The sequence below is a fragment of the Musca autumnalis genome, unplaced genomic scaffold (genome assembly GCF_047663935.1).
Source record: "Musca autumnalis isolate F117 unplaced genomic scaffold, ASM4766393v1 scaffold_4, whole genome shotgun sequence".
Taxonomy (NCBI): domain Eukaryota; kingdom Metazoa; phylum Arthropoda; class Insecta; order Diptera; family Muscidae; genus Musca; species Musca autumnalis.
This window is the reverse complement of record NW_027411977.1, coordinates 130,907,387-130,926,368: the sequence shown is the minus strand read 5'-3', so window position 1 is coordinate 130,926,368 and position 18,982 is coordinate 130,907,387. Positions and strand designations below refer to the sequence as shown.

The 18,982-nt window shown below is 32.8% G+C and overlaps 1 protein-coding gene and 1 long non-coding RNA gene across 8 annotated transcripts in view; both read right to left on the bottom strand.

Moving 5' to 3' along the window:
• The window catches only part of dpr10 (defective proboscis extension response 10), a 668,864-nt gene that overhangs the window by 480,950 nt on the left and 168,932 nt on the right, over positions 1 to 18,982 (bottom strand). The window lies entirely within an intron of this gene.
• LOC141401369 (uncharacterized) lies at positions 8,514 to 8,834 on the bottom strand. Its single transcript, XR_012412320.1, has 2 exons — positions 8,684 to 8,834; positions 8,514 to 8,615 (listed from the first exon to the last, which is right to left on the bottom strand). It is a non-coding gene; the product is annotated as an uncharacterized lncRNA (long non-coding RNA).

Here is an 18,982-nt window from a genome sequence, read left to right as displayed (position 1 = left end):
GGGCAATAATAGGGAGGAAATGTTGTGAGGAATTTCAAGGTAACAGAAGCAAAAGTCAGAAGGAGTTATGAAAACTCTTGGGTATTTCCAGGAAAATTTAAGGAATGCTTCGTATGCCCAAAATGAATTCGTTTAAAACAATAAATTTATTTAAACACCGTGCGCTTGAATTAACTCTAAATGAAAGGTGCTTTCACCTTCGAAGTTTTTGTGGATTCTGAAACTACAATAGATGAGATGAGAAAAATAAAAAATAGTCATGTTAGACTTTGCACAACTTTTAGTTTTATTTTACAACGTGAACGTGAACGTGAACTAACTTTTAAAGGAAGGTGCTTACACCTGGGAAGCTTTTGCGGATTCTGAAACTATAATGTTCATTGATGATTAAAAAATCGCCGGAGCGCTTTTTAAATAAATCGCGATTCAAGTTGACATTTCTGTAATGGGCCAGCTAAGTACGTAAGTAAATTCCGGTTTTGAACTCTTACTAAGTTCTGTTTAAATTGATATTTTATGTTTTATGACACCATACTATCCCCTGGAAATTTCTATAAAATGAAGAATCTAAGATATATGATTAAAATTGTGGATACACATATACAATCGTACGGAGTTAAGTTTTTCGGACCATGATTTTTTTTATGGAAATATGTTATATAATATAACAATTCGATTTATGTCATTTTTATATCCTCAGCATTTATGCTAACGAAGGTATATACACTTTCATACGGGCAAAATGTGCCTTATCGAGTATGTTTGGACGAAATCCGTTTTAGACAATTTGAAGTTGATTTACCACTGTCCGTCCGTCTGTCTGTCTGACTGGAGCGCACAATAAATCTCAAACGGATCAACCGATTTGGTTTCAAAATTTGTCTTTCGTAATATTTTGTACAAGCTTAGTTAAGGTTCGAAGATGGGTTATATCGGTCCTCCCCCACAAAAGTTCGAAAATGTTCGGAAAATTTGTGTGCACGATAAATCTTGAAGGAAGTAACCGATTTCGCCCATTCTTTGCACATCATGAAATTTCTACCAGACTCAGATGAGGTTCCAATATGGACTCAAACGGTCCACTTCTTCGGGTACCTCCCACACAAAATTTCGGAAAAGTTCAGTTTAGGGCCTGCTCTCGAATCGCTTTGATTTTTGTTGTAACAACTTGTATTCACCGCCCCACATACGACGGTACAAGTTTCATCAGGGGCAAGTCCATACTTCCTGACCAAATTGCCTGAAAACTGCAAAAAAAACTCTATGACACCGTGTTTAGTTGTTGGATCTCAAGATAACTCTAGAATGGATCTGCAGACTCGGTTCAAAAATTGTCCTTCGTAATATTGTGTCCAAACTTAGTATAAGTTCGAAGATAACCCATATCGGTCCACACCTTCAGGTACCTTCCACACAAAAGTTCAAAAATGTTCGGAGAAATTGTGCGCACGATAACTCTTGAAGCGTGTGACCGATTCGGTCCATACTTTACATATCCTAATACATCTATCATATGTATATCAGGTTTGACCACTTATTCGGGTACCTCCCACACAAAATTTTGGATAAATTCACTTTAATACCTGCTCACGAATAATATTGATTTCTGTTGAAGCAACTTGCTTTCGCTGCCTATATTGCCACGGTAAATGCTTTGCTTCTTGAGAAAGCAGCCCAAAAGGTGTCCAAGCTTAGTTTCAGTTCGAAGATTGGCAACAACTTCCTGTACTTCCCTCCAATATTTAAAAAAATGTCCAAACGTTCGATCTCCTAATATTTTGTCCCAATTTAGTTTAACTTCTAAAATGACCGATATCGATCTTCTATTTATGTTACCTCCCCCACAAAAATTCAACAATTGTGTCGATCTGTCCGTAGATGAAAGTTTTAATTCACATAGGCTGAGGGTATATCTCTGTCGTCAAAGCCGATGGATACTTTTATACTTGTTCCGTTATAGTTATCACATAGTAGTGCTTTCCAGTTTTGCAAGATGATGTCCTGAGATAATTTGGATAAAATTACTTTTTCTATTAATTGTTGTCTTAGGCCATTATTAGTGAAAATTATAATTAAATGAATGGATTGAGCTATCATGACCTAAGGAGTATGTATTGGAAAAGTGATATTAATGAAGTCCAAACACATTTTTATGATCTGAAAAATAGAATCAAATATTTTTCATTCAAAAAAATCTACATTCAAACAAATCACACACGCAAACAAAGTTTTTAAACAATTTTAATACTGTGATTGTTTAAGTCTGTAGGATTCCCCCATTGCACAGTGGTCCCACTTGTATGGGAATGTGCGACAAAAATATTTATAATTGTCGGATCAATTTGATTTTTTCAGTATATCCTAAAAATAAGTAAAAGATACTTTATCCAAAAAATCATCAATATGGGTCCAGTTTTTCCTATAGCCCCCATGTAGCGGTACAACCCGATTTCAGGTATTTTTAAGCTTTTATATACATTTTCGGCCCTAATTGGCTGTTGTTTGGTATTTGGGGTTCCCAATGGTCAAAAACCTTCTGAGCGAAAAATTGTGGTCTTGGGTCCAGGTTTCGGTATAGCTCTCATATTACGATACCTCCCGATTTCAGGTATTTTGAAGATTTTACCAACATTTTCGGATCGAATTGGTTGTAGTTTGCCAAAAACCGTCAGCGCCAAAAATTGTGGTCTTAGGTCCAGGTTTCGGTATAGCCCCCATATTACGGTACCTCCCTATTTCAGTTATTTTGAGGTTTTTATTGGTTGTAATTTGCTATTTGGATTTCTTAGTGTTCAAAAAACGTCTCCGACTGGTATCGTGGACAGGCAAGTAAACAAAGTATTCCATTTGTGGTCAGAATATTTCATGGTAGGAGATATAATAAAGTTCTGTGCGACCGAACTTTACATTTTTACTTGTTTTTCATATTATATGTAGCATCATACATACATATATCAAAAATATACAAATCTAAAGAATACACTCATAGGTAGATCCCAAAACAAAAATGTCCAAATCTTTAAAGAAAAAAACCAAAACAAACAATTAAAACACAAAACAAAGAAGAAACTGAGAACACAGTAATTCGGCATATTCACTGAAACGACCAGAGGCATCGTGAGTATTTTAATGTCACACACGGAAATGCAAATATATGCAGCTGGAACCAAATTTTTTGTAAACTTGACAATATTTCGAACATTCATCAAAAATATTGGAGAGTGCCGAAGGATGGCTCAACTTAAATTTTTAGGACATGGAAAAAAATCCACAAAAAAGTATTATAAAAAATATGATTTCCAGCACATTTTATGCGAATAATGTGTACAGATTTTTATGTAAAAGTAATTAGAAAACCTTGTAATAAAACTTCCACATCGAAAAAAAAATATTTTTTCCTTTCAATTTTGAGTTACTTGCCTTGTAAGAAGTCACAAGCTTACTGATGTTTTTAAAGTTTTTAACAGATCGTACTTAAATGTCAACTTCTTCTGTTTTGTTTTGTTAAATACCGTTATAAATTACAAAAACAGTGCTGGAATAATAAAATATGATATGTTTAGAGACAATTTGCTGAATTGTCGCAGAGATTTGCTGATATCGATTTTTCGATTTTTGTCGCAGGTTGGGACCAGTGTGCATTGGCTTAACTTCATCACTACCCTCTTTGCAGAGAGTAATGTTTACAAAACGCACTGACAGCTTGCAAAATTTACTGATCGCTACCAATATCATGTTTTCATCCCGGCGAATGGAATTATCAATTGGCTTTTCAGTTTTTGAAATGATGATTTTTTAGTGAAAACCTGAACTCTTTAATCATCGAGTATTCTCATGTTAGTGAGAAAGCCGAAAAGTGGGAAAGCCGAAAAGTGAGCATCATTCTCACTAACATGAGAATACTCGATGCTTAATGAGTTCAGGATTTCACTAAAAAATCATCATTTCAAAAACTGAGAAGCCAATTGATAATTCCCTTCGCCGGGATGAAATCATGATATTGGTAGCGATCAGTAAATTTTTGCAAGCTGTCAGTGCGTTTTGTAAACATTAATCTCTGCAAAGAGGGTAGTGATGAAGTTAAGCCAATGGGGGAATACTCCAGACTTAAGCAATCATATGATTGAATCTTCAACTAAAACAAAACAAACAAAATGTTAATCCTTCAAAAAATCAGATGGTATTTGGTAAAATGAGTGACTAATTTTTTTGTAATACCTATATTAAATTCACAAAAAGTTTTAAAACACTTAAACGACGGGTCAAAAACTCGGCTCAACTATTTTATTTCAAATTGACTTACCATAATCAAATATTTACAGTTAGGAACACTTACCTAAAAGATAAATATTTATAAATTAGTAATAAAATAATAGCAATAGGTAAAAAATAAATATATGTGGAAAACAATAAGATTAAATAAAAAATTGTCCTCAAAGTATTTTTATTCCCCATATATAGTCACGGTGCGCCTGAACTAACTTTAAATGGAGGGTACATATACTTTAGAAGTTATTGCGGATTCTGAAACTACAATGTTTATAGATGAGAAAAATAAAAAAAAAAAAATGACGGAGCTCTTTTTAAATAAATAAATAAATCATGTTTTTTAGGAAATTGCTTGGAAACGCAAGTCCTATCGAAATGGGGCTAAAGAAAATGTTGTAGCTATGTAAAATTCTCTACAAGATTGACTTTTATGATATCTTCGCAGTTTTTACCATTATTGAGATATAGAAGTTCAAATTAGGACAATGGATTGACTGTATCGCCTCCTTATATTAAAATCTTATGCACAGTGCAACTTAACTAACTATAAATGATTGAATGTATTTTTTTTAATTTGTTAAGGTCTTCGTTTTTTTTTTTTCAAAATAGTCAGGCTTAATCCCATAGTCGTTGTTTTAATATTTTACTAAAACAACTTTAATTTATTAGTGGGAAAAAATTGGCGATGTTTACCAAGAGGTAAGGCAGGGAAGACTATAGTTACAGATCTCGCCACAGATCTTCATCAGTTCCCTTGTTTCTTGTTTTTCAACAAGAAACTTTTTATACCCAAGTTTCAATTGCCCGCTCAAATAGATACGTGTGCAAAGAAACACTCTGATCGAGAATTTCTTTGGCACTACCTAAACTCGAGCAACTTCACTTGCAAACAAAACCAAATCTTTCCCACTGCTATGCGTTCGTCGATTCTCGACAAAAAACACATAACTAATTTGTTGGTATTTCATACTACAGCAATAACAACATTTCGACGGTGCCCGGTCTCACAATTAGGAGGGTTGGCGTTTTTTATTTGTTTTTGTTATAGCCTCATTTTAGAAAATCGATCCGAATTCTAGGACGATGTTAGAGAAATCGACAAATTTCTAAAAAATATTCAGAAAATCGGAAATCAGAGCCTTCATAAAAAATGTTACCTGGGCAATGGAAAGAAGTTTAGCGCTGTTTAAATACCAACAGTTTGTATTCCATAATGATAACACGCTGTCTGTCACTGATAGCTATGAAAGGTTCGTATTCTGTTGTAGTGATGTTGACGTTGTAAAAAATGTCAACAAGGTTCTCAACAAAACTTGCAATAATTCCTAATATCATACTGCGCATTTGTAATTATAGCCTCTAATTACAGATAAAAAATCCAAATCCAGATACATTTTCAAAGGTTACATGGAATTCGATCCACATAAATAATTTTTTTTTCCATCCACGTCAATTGAGGCATAACCTAGATCGACTGTGGCAGTTTATTTATATCTATACATTTATCAATATAAATTTCTGCAAAATCAAAATAGAATATCCTTTTTCTAACATTCATGAAAAAGGTTAAATTGTGTGTTTTTGTTACATTGGACATGGTATCCAATTAAAGGAAATTTTTAACCTTTCCAAAGTTAAGTAAAAATCGGTAAAGTCTATTTTGCAATTATGTATTTAAAATAAAATAAAACATGCTAAGATTGTCGATGGATTGCAAATGCAAAAGTTCACGTAATAAGGTATTTGGAACTTTAGAAATTAGTAGATGTTGTAAAATATAAGTAATTTTAGCATTAAATATAAATCCTCATTACCATGTCCATTAATATTCAAACAGGATTTGCAATTTAGTATATATAGAACAACAAAAGTTTTAGTTTCACTTCAACATGAATAAGTTTTGCTTTTGTCAAGTTTCAACAAGAATATATTACGACGTGATGTACAGGTGTTAAGCAGTAAATGCATTAAGGATTTAATCACGATTTTATAATCAAAGAAGTAAAAACAATCAGATTTTAGCACGAATCTAGCAAAGTTTAAATAAATATTGTTGTTTATATTAGAATTACTTTAACACAATATTTATAAAAAAATAGTTCCGACTCCATCAGAAGAATTAAGTCCAGTAGTAAGACCTGTCATGTTCGTCCTCCACGAATAGTGACATTCTTCACGAAAATATTGTGAAATATATAGGTAAGGAAGGCGGGATAAATTATAAGGAACGGCCCTGTTTAAACATGGCTAAATCCATTTTGCTTTTGTACGTTTATTTTCAAGTAACGAAGACATATCTTTATGAATAAAAATCAAATGTCGTACGTTGGTAATTGCATCAGTTGAAAACGGCTGGACCGATTTGGATAATTTTTTTTTCTGAAATATTCGTCAAAAACAAACTTTTTTATGGAAAAAAATGAGCACGCCCAGTTTTTCAATTTTCAGTTTCAACTTTTGCTATAAAATCTACAGAACCGATTTTCCTGAAATAGACAGGGAATGAACAGGAATGGCCCCCGGTGAAAATAGATTACATACTTTGTTGAATTTCGGAGGGTACTTCCCTATACCCTATTTTTCCGAAAATGCTATATTTATAATAATTACGAATGTGTCGTGTTGAACCAACTTTTTTCAAATTTAAATTTAAATTTTTTCTACAAAAACTACTGAACCGATTTTCCTAAAATTGTCAGAGCATGTACAGGAATGCCACTGGTGAAAATAGGACACATATTTTATTGAATTTCGGAATACTTCCGAGTACTTCCCATACACCATATTTTTATACCCTCCACCATAATATGGAGGGTATAATTAAATTTGTCATTCCGTTTGTAACACATCGAAATATTCATCGGAGACCCTACAAAGTATACATATTCTTGATCAGGGTAAAATTCTAAGTCGATATAACCATGTGCGTCTGTCCGTGCGTCCGTCTGTTGAAATCAAGATACAGCTCGCAATTTTTAAGATAGAGCTTTGTAATTTGGCATAGAAGTTTATATTACTCCTAGGATGTTTGGTACTTCAAGTGGGCTATATTGGTCCACATTTTTATATAGCCCCCATAGAACGGTACCACCCGATTTTCGGTATTTTGAAGGTTTTAGCTTCATTATCACGCCGAAATGGCTGAAATTTGGGACATAGTCTTCGTTGGTGGTTTAAAACTTTTCCCCAGAATTTTGTCGGTATAGGCCCACGCCTTTATATAGACCTCCCAATTTTCGGTATTTCAAATGTTGTGGCCACAATAATCCACTTAAATTGTATATTAAGTCTTCATTTGGGGTATAAAACTTTCCATACACTGAAAAAAGAAGCTACGTAATATGAATGATATCCTACGTTGTATCAATGAAATTTGTCATTGATTTTGAACCAACGAATCCATTTTGTATTGAAATTAATTATTATTTATAAAAAAAGTGTTAAAACAGAGATTCTTAAGTTTTTCTTCACCCAAAATTACCAAATGCGCTTAAGATTCATTGAACAGGGCGGTTCCGTTGTATGGGATCTAAACCAAAACATTGACATATTTCAATAATTTTTGGTAAAAAGGATTCTTACCTTTCAAGAAGCCGAAATACCAAATTACAATCGAATCGGTTATAAAGTGTTGCTGAAACCACAAAAAATATCTAAAATCGGGCGATACAATTATATGGGGGCTATGACAAAAAGTGGACATATTTCCAAAAAAATAACAGACTTGTTTTCTCTCAAACCACTTAATATGAATTTTTATGAAAATCGGTTGAAATATGTGGTATTAACTTTTAAAGGTTAATTTTTAGCGGTAAATAAAAATTTAGAAAAAATAGAATCCTGTTACAGTTGTTTTTGAGTGTTTACTTTCATATTCGCTTTTGGGACCTTTGTGCAACGTAGAGCTTCATTGAATACATGAAAAAAGTTTCATTGAGTTTCATTGAAGTAAAATTAACGAAATTGTTCATTAATGTAATGAAACTCCTTCATTTATGCAATGAAACTTTTCCATTAATGCAATGAAACTTTTTCATTAATGCAATGAAACCCCTTCATTGATGCAATGAAACTTTTTCATTAATGCAATGAAACTTTTTCATTAATGCAATGAAATACCTTCTTTGTTGTAATGACACTTCTTCATTTATGCAATGAAGCCTTACGTTGGTTCAAAATCATTCATGTTATGAAGTCATTTCATACTCACGAAATGAACAAAGACGAATTCAATGCTAAATATGTTTATTTCATTTTATTGCAATTAGTTTTGACCATTAATACAACAAGTCATATTTAATACCTCAGGTATTAAGCACATTAATGATAGTATTGGGCGTTGTCATCTGTAAGTAAAATTGAAACAATAAACAAATTGCTAACAAAATGACTGGTCTTCTAAACAATAACATACCTCCAACTTTTGCCGCTGAGTCATCCCCTGTGTACGTCCACGATGTTAGGATACAGCATTATTTTCTTAAGGGAGTAGTGCTTTATTGGCCACGGACAGTCTCCGTAATTCCACTGATCATTGGATTTTCTATTTTTTATCTCCATTACAACTATAAATGAAAATTAAAAACACTAAAAATGCAAACAACATATAGTATGCATTTTTTGAAAGTACATATTTAGACTACAAAAACCCTAGTAGGGTTTTGTCCTGTCAGATCCAGTTCGGATTTTATGGCCTCATCTAAACCGGGCTAAATCTGCACTTTTTGGCGTTTATCAGGCCTTTATCTCAGAAACGAAAACCACATAAGAAAAACTCCATTTAGGGCATCAAAATCTATAAAATATGGAAAATTTTACATAATTGCTGAAATTCTGGTCAGTATCGGCTAAACTATTGGGAGTTGAACCAAGTAACCTTTTGCAAAAATCTTCCAAATAAAGTTCTCAACAATTCTTTAGAACATTCGGAAACTCTAAAATGCTTACTTCATGTTGTTTCAGCGGTATTTTGCATCATATATTTTACAACACGTATTTCAAACACAGTTCACACCAAGAATTTATTCTCGCATTTCGGATTTCACTACATTATTGACATTTTTATTAAATCGTCGTTGAAAAATGTACTGAAAACAACGGCATAGAGGCATTTTACAACAATGACATGTTCTGAAGAGTTGTGTATGACATTCCAGGGAATATTTTTCCAAAAGAAAATATTCAGAAAAAATTAACGTTATTGGAAATACGGTGCCAAATGTATAAAAATTGTGCAATTTTTTGCATATATTTTGAAATTTGAGGCAATAAATTTAGTTTTTCGAGTTCATAATTTTTCCAAGTATTTTATTCTTGTCCTTATCTACAAATTTGCTTCAGAGGTCAGAAGAAGATTCGCATTGGTTTCAGAGATATAGACCCGAATTTCTTTAAAAACTCAATATTTAACCGCGTTTAGATGGGGCCATAAAATCAGAGCTGGATCTGACACAACAAAACCAAACTAGGGTTTCTTGTTGTTTGGGTCTGTACTTTCAAAAAATCTTCAGTTCGAATTGTTTGCACAAGATCACCTTAAAAATGTTGCACAGTGTAATTTAACCAATATTTGAATTTTCATTTCACATTATTAAACACTTCATACATACTTTCAGCGAAGTTAATTATCCTTTTGAGCGTTGTCATCTGAAGGTTAAATTGAAAACCATAAAATAAGTTTTAGTAATTTATCTGGTTTTCTTTATAAACATTAACTTACCTTTAACTTTCGCCGTTGGACAGAAAACTATACAACAATACTACATCTTCTTTTTTAGGTGAGAGATACTTCGTTGGCAAATGGTAACAGTTTCTCCGCCATCACAGATTTTAAAGTTAAAAACACCAGACGTAAAATAAATTTTTTTCATCCACACTTGACTGTAGTTTAGCGCAAACTAAAACAATGTTCTTGAACATCGTTTGATGTAGCTAAGGGGCAGTTTACACTATATGTAAATGTCATATGACATGAAATTTTCCATCATTATATAGTCGCTAATATGTGCAATATTGGGGATTTTCCTTACGCCATTTACTTCGTGCGTCCACACCAGCAAAATTGTAATAAAATTACGTCTCCACATTGTCTGCGTGGTTAGATATGGAATGTTTTTATTTCGTGACATATGACATTGATAGATAGTGTAAACTACCTCTAAGAAAGCGGTGGTTGTTTTGCCAACACCTGTTTTTTCTGCCAATCGGCGACAGTAGCGAATTTTTGTACAGTTGATGACGTTTTTGCTAGTTTTGGCAAATATTCATGCATACATATTTATGTATGTGATTCTATACATACGAGTATATGGAAAATAATAAAATTCCTTTGCAATTCCATTTGAAAAAAATTAAAAAAAAAATTTCGCGAGCACATCTACGATTTTTGGTATAGAGTTAAAGGAAAAAAATCTGGTTTCAAATCTGCTCGCGTTGACGAAATTGGCCGATGCGCGCAAAAGTTATAGCGGTTTTTATCCTCTTATAAAGAAAAAATATTTTAAAATTTCTTATTTTTTGTATTGAGAAAATGTAAGCATATATCAGTAACAGCATTTGATATCTATCCGTAGATGCACCAAAATTTCCAAAATGTGTTTTTATTTTCGCGGAAAATAAAAAAAATTAAGAAAATCTGGCAATAAATTTAAATTATACTAACTCAGAGTCCGTATAAACCTCTAAAAACTAAATTAAAAATAGTACAGAAACTAGACAACGCGTAAAAAAATGTAAAACCAAAATTATAAACATTGGCTTTATAAATTGCATATTATAACAACAACAAAAGAGAAACAACTCATTGTTCGAAAATATTGTTACAAATATATTTTTTGGTTTGTTTCGAAAAATTAGAAAAAAATATTTGAGAGTTATCCAACTATTTCGCTAAAATCTAATATGTAAATTAAAGTATTCTGCTAAAATTTTATCAAAATATATGGTTTACCATCGTGAAAGCTTAACTGCTTACTGTGATAACTTATAAGGATAGGAAATTTAGAGTAATATTGAAATTACTATCATTTAAAAGATATGAAAATTAAAAAGCCTGTAATTCGCGAATTAGTTAAAGTCGGTTGATGCGCATCCGATTTTGGATAAAGCGAATCAATCTCTTTCAATATTTATGCATATTTCGATGTTTCATTCAGCGGTCATTGTGTGCCGCCAGTTACATCATGCACTGCAAAAAACCTTAAAGTTGGTAAAAGTCGCGCAATGTGCATACGATTTTGATGCGCATCCGGTTTCATCAGCGCCCATCAAAAATACGTCAATATACACCTATTTCAAATAGATTCTTCAATTTTTGGCGAAATACCCATATTACTCGCGTATCTCTGTTTTTTATGACACGTGTTTTCGCAAATATTATAATCGCGAGTAAAGGATTCCATTTATGTAAAAATGTTTAAAGAAAATCGCGGTTTAGTACGCGGATTTGTTAAAATATATTTTTGCTGATTTTCCGATTTTCAAGGTATCTATATCCGCGGTTTTAGTAGATGAATTCGATCGCGGATGGGCTCATTAGATCCGTCGCGTAAAAAACTAAATTCACGCGGGGTACAAAGGAAATTTAGTGAAACTTGTAAATTTTAAACGCAAAAAATAGGTTTTTTAAAAAAATTCACGCATCAAATTACTAGGATGCTGTAAGGAGCACACTCATGAGATATGCACCAAACGACGTAAAATCACGAGTTATATAATCGTGTTATGAGTTTGGAATATTATCTTCTTGCGCGTCCGGATTATTAAAAAAATTCAAGAAACCCCGAAATTCCGGCTTCAGAATGTCAGCATCAATTTTAGGTGGATGCAGTGGATATATCGAAAACTCATACACTGCTATCTTATTGCCCATGGAGTATTCTGTGATTCATTCTTTGGGAATAAGTCTATAATGTATGTAAGGTTAAGCCAGAAATCGCATGGGAACATAAAAAAACTTGTTGGCTTCAACCCATTTTTACCCATTTTTCTACATTGATGCCAACACAGCTTCCACGAAAATTAATTTTAATGGTCGACATTATGGGATCCCTCCTAAAACACTTCATTTTAAAGAATTTTAGTCACACTTTATAGAATATGTTAACAGTTCGCGAATTCTGAAAGGGTGAAACTCGGATTCATCGATTGCAAAACATTTTTGTTATTTACCATATACATATGTAGCCAATATAAAAATGTGTGTTTTTATGATTGTCAAAAATTGAATTTGTTTAATAAAGACAACATTTTATAACTTAACAGATTTACAAAGAATACAAAACACGAAAAGGAATTTCAAAAATGTTTCATTTATTTAATGAAACTCTTTCATTTATTTAAAGAAACTGTTTCATTCATTTTTAAAGCAAACCAAACACATCGAATATATAATTTTTTCGCCATTTTTTAAAAAGATGTTTGCGTACTAGCGTTTTTAGTTCATTCTATTTAGTTTGAATTCAAAACATACATATTTTTGTAAATTTATAGAAATTAAAAGTTTCATTGCATCAGTAAAATCCGTTTCGTTTATACAATGAAACCAAAAATTTATTTGAAAATTTTTGCCTTTTTAGGCGAAGATCATTTTTTAAGATTAATTTTTTTTTAATTTTTTAATCGAGCTTTATGATCTATTATGCAAGTGAAAAAGGAAAGCCGACGATTCGAACCCACACACCCACCACTATGTGACATGCATGTTTCGTCTTCGGTAAAGACTCTTCAGACATATCGGATGTGGAGCGGCTTCGATGTCCTCGAACTTTTCTTCTTTCAAATGCATTTTTCTTTTGTATTTTACAACAACAATGAGGATTTTCCCATCTAGTTGTGCTTTCATGACAAACGCTTAGCGCTGCCTTTGAAAGTAACGAGTTTGGCTCTGAACGCTAACACGCCGTGACAACACTTTTTTCCTGTGTTTTTCAAGGACGTGGGTTCAAACCCCAGCCTGGCTCAGCTGATTTTATTTATTTGAAAATTTTTGCCTTTTTAGGCGAAGATCATTTTTTAAGATTAATTTTTTTTTTAATTTTTTAATCGAGCTTTATGATCTATTATGCAAGTGAAAAAGGAAAGCCGACGATTCGAACCCACACATGTCATGATATGTCTGAAGAGTCTTTACCGAAGACGAAACATGCATGTCACATAGTGGTGGGTGTGTGGGTTCGAATCGTCGGCTTTCCTTTTTCACTTGCATAATAGATCATAAAGCTCGATTAAAAAATTAAAAAAAAAAATTAATCTTAAAAAATGATCTTCGCCTAAAAAGGCAAAAATTTTCAAATAAATAAAATCAGCTGAGCCAGGCTGGGGTTTGAACCCACGTCCTTGAAAAACACAGGAAAAAAGTGTTGTCACGGCGTGTTAGCGTTCAGAGCCAAACTCGTTACTTTCAAAGGCAGCGCTAAGCGTTTGTCATGAAAGCACAAATAGATGGGAAAATCCTCATTGTTGTTGTAAAATACAAAAGAAAAATGCATTTGAAAGAAGAAAAGTTCGAGGACATCGAAGCCGCTCCACATCCGATATGTTTGAAGAGTCTTTACCGAAGACGAAACATGCATGTCACATAGTGGTGGGTGTGTGGGTTCGAATCGTCGGCTTTCCTTTTTCACTTGCATAATAGATCATAAAGCTCGATTAAAAAATTAAAAACAAAAAAAAAAAACCAAAAATCATTTAATTTTAAATAACGTAAAGTTTCATGAATGAAACATTTCATTATATTAATGGAACGATTCATAGAATTAATGAAAAATAATCAATGAAACCAGTTCATTGATACTATAAGATCAATAAAAGCCTTCTTTATATTCCAACAATCCAAACTAGAATGAATATTTTATTTTTCAATTGTTTTCTAATATCATTGTAATTATTTCTAAGGCTTCTATATCAATATATTTTTACATTCTCCATGTACATAAATACAGTGCTTACAGCTCGGCCACGCTCCCTTGCACACGTCCTCGTGGGCATCTCCAATTCCAGTTTTAATTTGACAGATATCTGCACAGGTTTTCTATAATACTCTACATCCTTAAAATGCATATGTATGTATAAATATAAATTAAGCATCAATTCAAGAAATCAGTTTGAGAACTACCTGTTCTTTTTAAAATACTGATATCAACTTCGATGATGTTATATTCACTTGCAAATCAAGACCAGTGAATATTTTATTTTTGATTTATTATTCATCCCTAACATCGGTATCGCATATCATTGTATATCATTTGATCTAAACGCTTTAATATTTTTATTCCATGTAATCATCCTTTTAACAAAATGATTATGGAAATCTATGTACTTCTATATTCTTCTTTTCAACTTAATGAAAGGATATTATAAATGTTCGTAAAATGCATTATTGAAGTTACATAACCATAATTCCTAACTACTACTTGCACTGGCAAAAATTACCTGCAAAGATAAACTAATGAATATCTCAAGGTCTATAAACTTTGACGATTATTACATTCTCCAAAAAAAATTCTGAACATATATCACTTCTCCATTACCATCTGCCGAAAATAGAAATGCGTACAGCAGTTCCAGTTCAATGAACTGATCAGTTTTAATTTCTCATTCAAAATTATCCTCCCTGGTTTTTTGCTATATGTATTTTGGCCTGTTCTCGATAGTATCATCTACAGCATAACTTCTACCAATTTATCAAAGCCTCTCCCCCTCTCTAAAAAAATGCCCTTCCCCCGCTTGTTAAAAATGTATGTTTATAAGTGGACCCGATGAAATGAATATTTTTTTATACAAGACCCGCCCATACTAAGTTTTTAATTTTCATTAACTGGTTTATTAATCTCCATCGAAATCCCACAAAAACAATGACATTCTTAAAAATTCCTGATGACCAAATAAATTTAGTCTTCTGACATTATGTCTTCGTCATCTGTCGTGGTTGGGTATATATTCACATGCGCAAATTGACCTGTGAAAATCATTAATATTTTTATCTATCAATTTAATTTCCTCGATGGAATAACTTTCCGTTTCAAATTTCTGAAATCTATGCCATTCAGGATTCGTCATTTTTCTTTTAATTAAAAGATAATGACTGGAATACGAATTTAATGAGTCTGGAACAGGGTAGAATTCTAAAAGTCATCTTACCACTCTACGAAGAACATATCTTTCCGTCCATTTCAGTAAACTGCACTCAACCAGTAAAAACCATTTTTCCACTAAACAAGCTTTATAACGGGGACTACCGTTCAATATTATATTTTTTCAACTTAAAATTTGGTAATTAACTATTATAAGAATAATAATATGTGTACTTTAATGTTCCGATGGTTTATACTTGGTATTCCGTCAAAGACTTTCACCTCTTTTTGAATCATGAGAAACACACATAAAAACAATTCTATTAGGAAAGTAGTCATGATGTAAACAAAATTGATATCATTCACCTACGCAACTGGTTCAGTGAATGTCTATGCAACCTCTTAATCTATCAATTTCATTTCCGCATTTCGCCATTGGAAGAAGTAGTCATTCTCTAAAATTTGGTAATATTCACCTGCGCAACTGGACCAGTGAACATCTTTAGCCTTTTTATCTATCAATTTCATCTTCCCATCTCGGCATTGGAATATCTTTCCTTTTCAGATCTCTGAAATCTATGCCATTCTGTATTCGCCATCCTTCTTTTAACTAAAAGATTATGGCTAGAATACGAGGATGATGAGTCTTGAATAAGGCCACCATTCATAAATTATTTTACCATTCTGAGAACAACTTATTTTCCCTCTAAAACATTGGATATAGAGTGTACAACTTTGGTATTTTCACCTACATTTCATTTTCGAATCATTTATGATCCCCAACTGTGGGATACCATTACCATAAAAAATATTTATCTACTGATATCAATTAGATTATTGTGTCCAAAGCAGAAGATATCACGAAATCTATTCATGCAAATATTAAAAAATACATAGCCCTTCTTCTAAAAAATAAGGCACAAAATGTAGCAATATATATCATGAATGTTGGCATTTCATAAATATTTAAAACATTTTCAGCACAATAATTTGAAGGGCTTGTCATCATTTATGTATACCACTATCCTTCGTCGTTTTGTTTACGAAGTCTTCTGACTTAGACACTAACGTATATTATGACTATAGCTGCATCCAAAACTACACCTAATTCCAAAGGAAATTTTATTCAGCTAATACCAGGTGCAACTGACCCACAATATATATATATTATGACATACATACCTATTGCCTTTGAATTTTATTGTGTCAGATATACCCATTGCAAATATATGACACATACCATTTTGATACATCCATTGTGTTCTGGAACTTATTCTTGCATTTTTAAAATGTAAAATCCTTTTCTCAAATACGTGCGTTTAAACAATTGCATCATCATCTTGACTTGTTTCATATTGATTTGATACAATTGAGCTGACCCAATCTACGTTCAATATGATTTGAGTTTCCTGTGTGAGGCTTCAACACAATATTGATATTCCGCAAAGCTATTCATTTGTTCATGGCATGGCAGTGCATTAGCTCAATTTCAAATGTTTATTAAAATCAGCGACATTAAAATCCTTCTGCCCATATACATATTCCATTTCAGGGTCACAAATATAAACGGATTCCACATATATAAATATAATTTCTTCTTTGTATTTAAAATTTATTCTTTCCGTGTATTGGTTTTTGTGGATCCCACCGCTGCTTTATAAGATCAATAAAAGCCTTCTTTATATTCCAACAATCCAAACTAGAATGAATATTTTATTTTTCAATTGTTTTCTAATATCATTATAATTATTTCTAAGGCTTCTGTATCAATATATTTTTACATTCTCCAAGTAAATAAATACAGTGCTTACAATACAACGAAGCATTTTTCTTTCAGTGTATAGCCCCCATAGAACATACCTCCGGATTTCCGGTATTTTGAAGGGTGTGGCATCAATATTCCAACGAAATGTCTGAAATTTGGTATATAGTCTTCATATTGAAAATAAAACTTTTCCCCAGAATTATGTCGGTATAGGCCTACGCCTTTATATAGACCCATAGACCGGTACCTCCCGATTTTCGGTATTTCAAGGGTTGTGGCCTCAATATTCCACCGAAATATCTGAAATTTTGTATTTAGTCTTCATTTGAGGTACAAAACTTTTCATATGAAATTTGTCGGAAACTTTGCGTGGACCTGCCTTCATATAGCCTCCATACAGGCATATCAAGCTTTTTGTAGAAAATTAACTTATGTTGAAACTGAGGTATGGGGTATTGTAACTCGCGATCAGTTTTACTATACCATAACTTTTGACCGCATTTCGGTAAAATAACCTGTTTTAGCCCGATTCACCGAGGGGTTTCTTAAAATAATAATTTGAGCGGAAGCTGTGGTCGTACTAATGTAAAAAAATCGGAAAAAATCGTTGAATTAAACGAGTTTCATTATGTTATTTTCCAATTAGTGGTTTTACAACACAATGTAGAGCTTAATGCTCAAAGGAGAAGTTAAAGAGTACACTTCAGAGTTGAAGTTTCTAATGTATGATTTTTTAATATATCCACTGTATCTACCTCAAACGGATGCTGACATTTTGAAACCTGAAAAATAAGTTTTTTTAAATTTTTGCTCTAATAGGGACGCGCAGCTGGATTTCTATAAAAGCTTATTATTTGATTGTAGTACTCGCGATTTCGCATTTTTTAATGTATAACATGAGGGTGTAGCCCTCACAGGATCACAGAAATCTGCGCCCAAACACGAAATTTTTTTGCGTAAATTTTACTCAGAAACCTATTTTTTTGGTTTAAAATTTACAAACGTCATTCGATTTCCGTGGAAACCCGCGTAAATTTAGTTTTTTTACGTTCTGAATCTAACAAGCCACGAAGCGTAAAAATCCACCCACTAGATCGGCGGATATGATACCCCTCAAATTTCGAAAATTTGCAAAAAATTATTTTGAAAATATCGCATATTAAAACGCGTTTTGGATGTGTCAGTTCTACTTAAATAAATAGATCGATACGCGTGTTTAAACTGCGCGAAAACAGATATTTAAAAACTCTCGTAAATCCAGAGATATAATAGATTTTTTCTAAAAATTGAGTGCGATGCTACATCCACGGTTCTTGATGGATCGCATTGAAACGGCATAGAATGATGTATTTTTTAATGGTGATTATTGAAATCGGATGCGCATAAAATGTAAATGAACTTCGCGGAAATTATGACCATTTTACTGTATTTTGCACCCTAATATGCAGCAGATGCTACATCGTGGCCGCCAAATAGAATTTGACAAACTGTACATCAAAAAAGAGGGATTGATTCGCTGTGTTGGAAAATCGGATGCGCATGATGTCATTTTCATAATTACGCGGTTTATATGCGTCTCAAATGTTGTAATATTCAATATAACATTATTTTAACGTTATGCCACAATTGGAATTCCTTGTGATTTAATATTACTTACTTACTTAGCTGGCCCATTACAGAACATTTGTTCTATAGGCCGAACTAAGAAGAGATCTCCATTCCTCTCTATTTGTTGCTTTGCTCTCTGGAATACCGCGCCTTGTCATCTCATCATCCACTTGTTTGCGCCATCTATTCCTTGGCCTGCCAATTCTGCGTGCACCGCCATGTGGCATGTATTCATACGCCTTTTTAGTGGGTTCATCATCGCTCATTC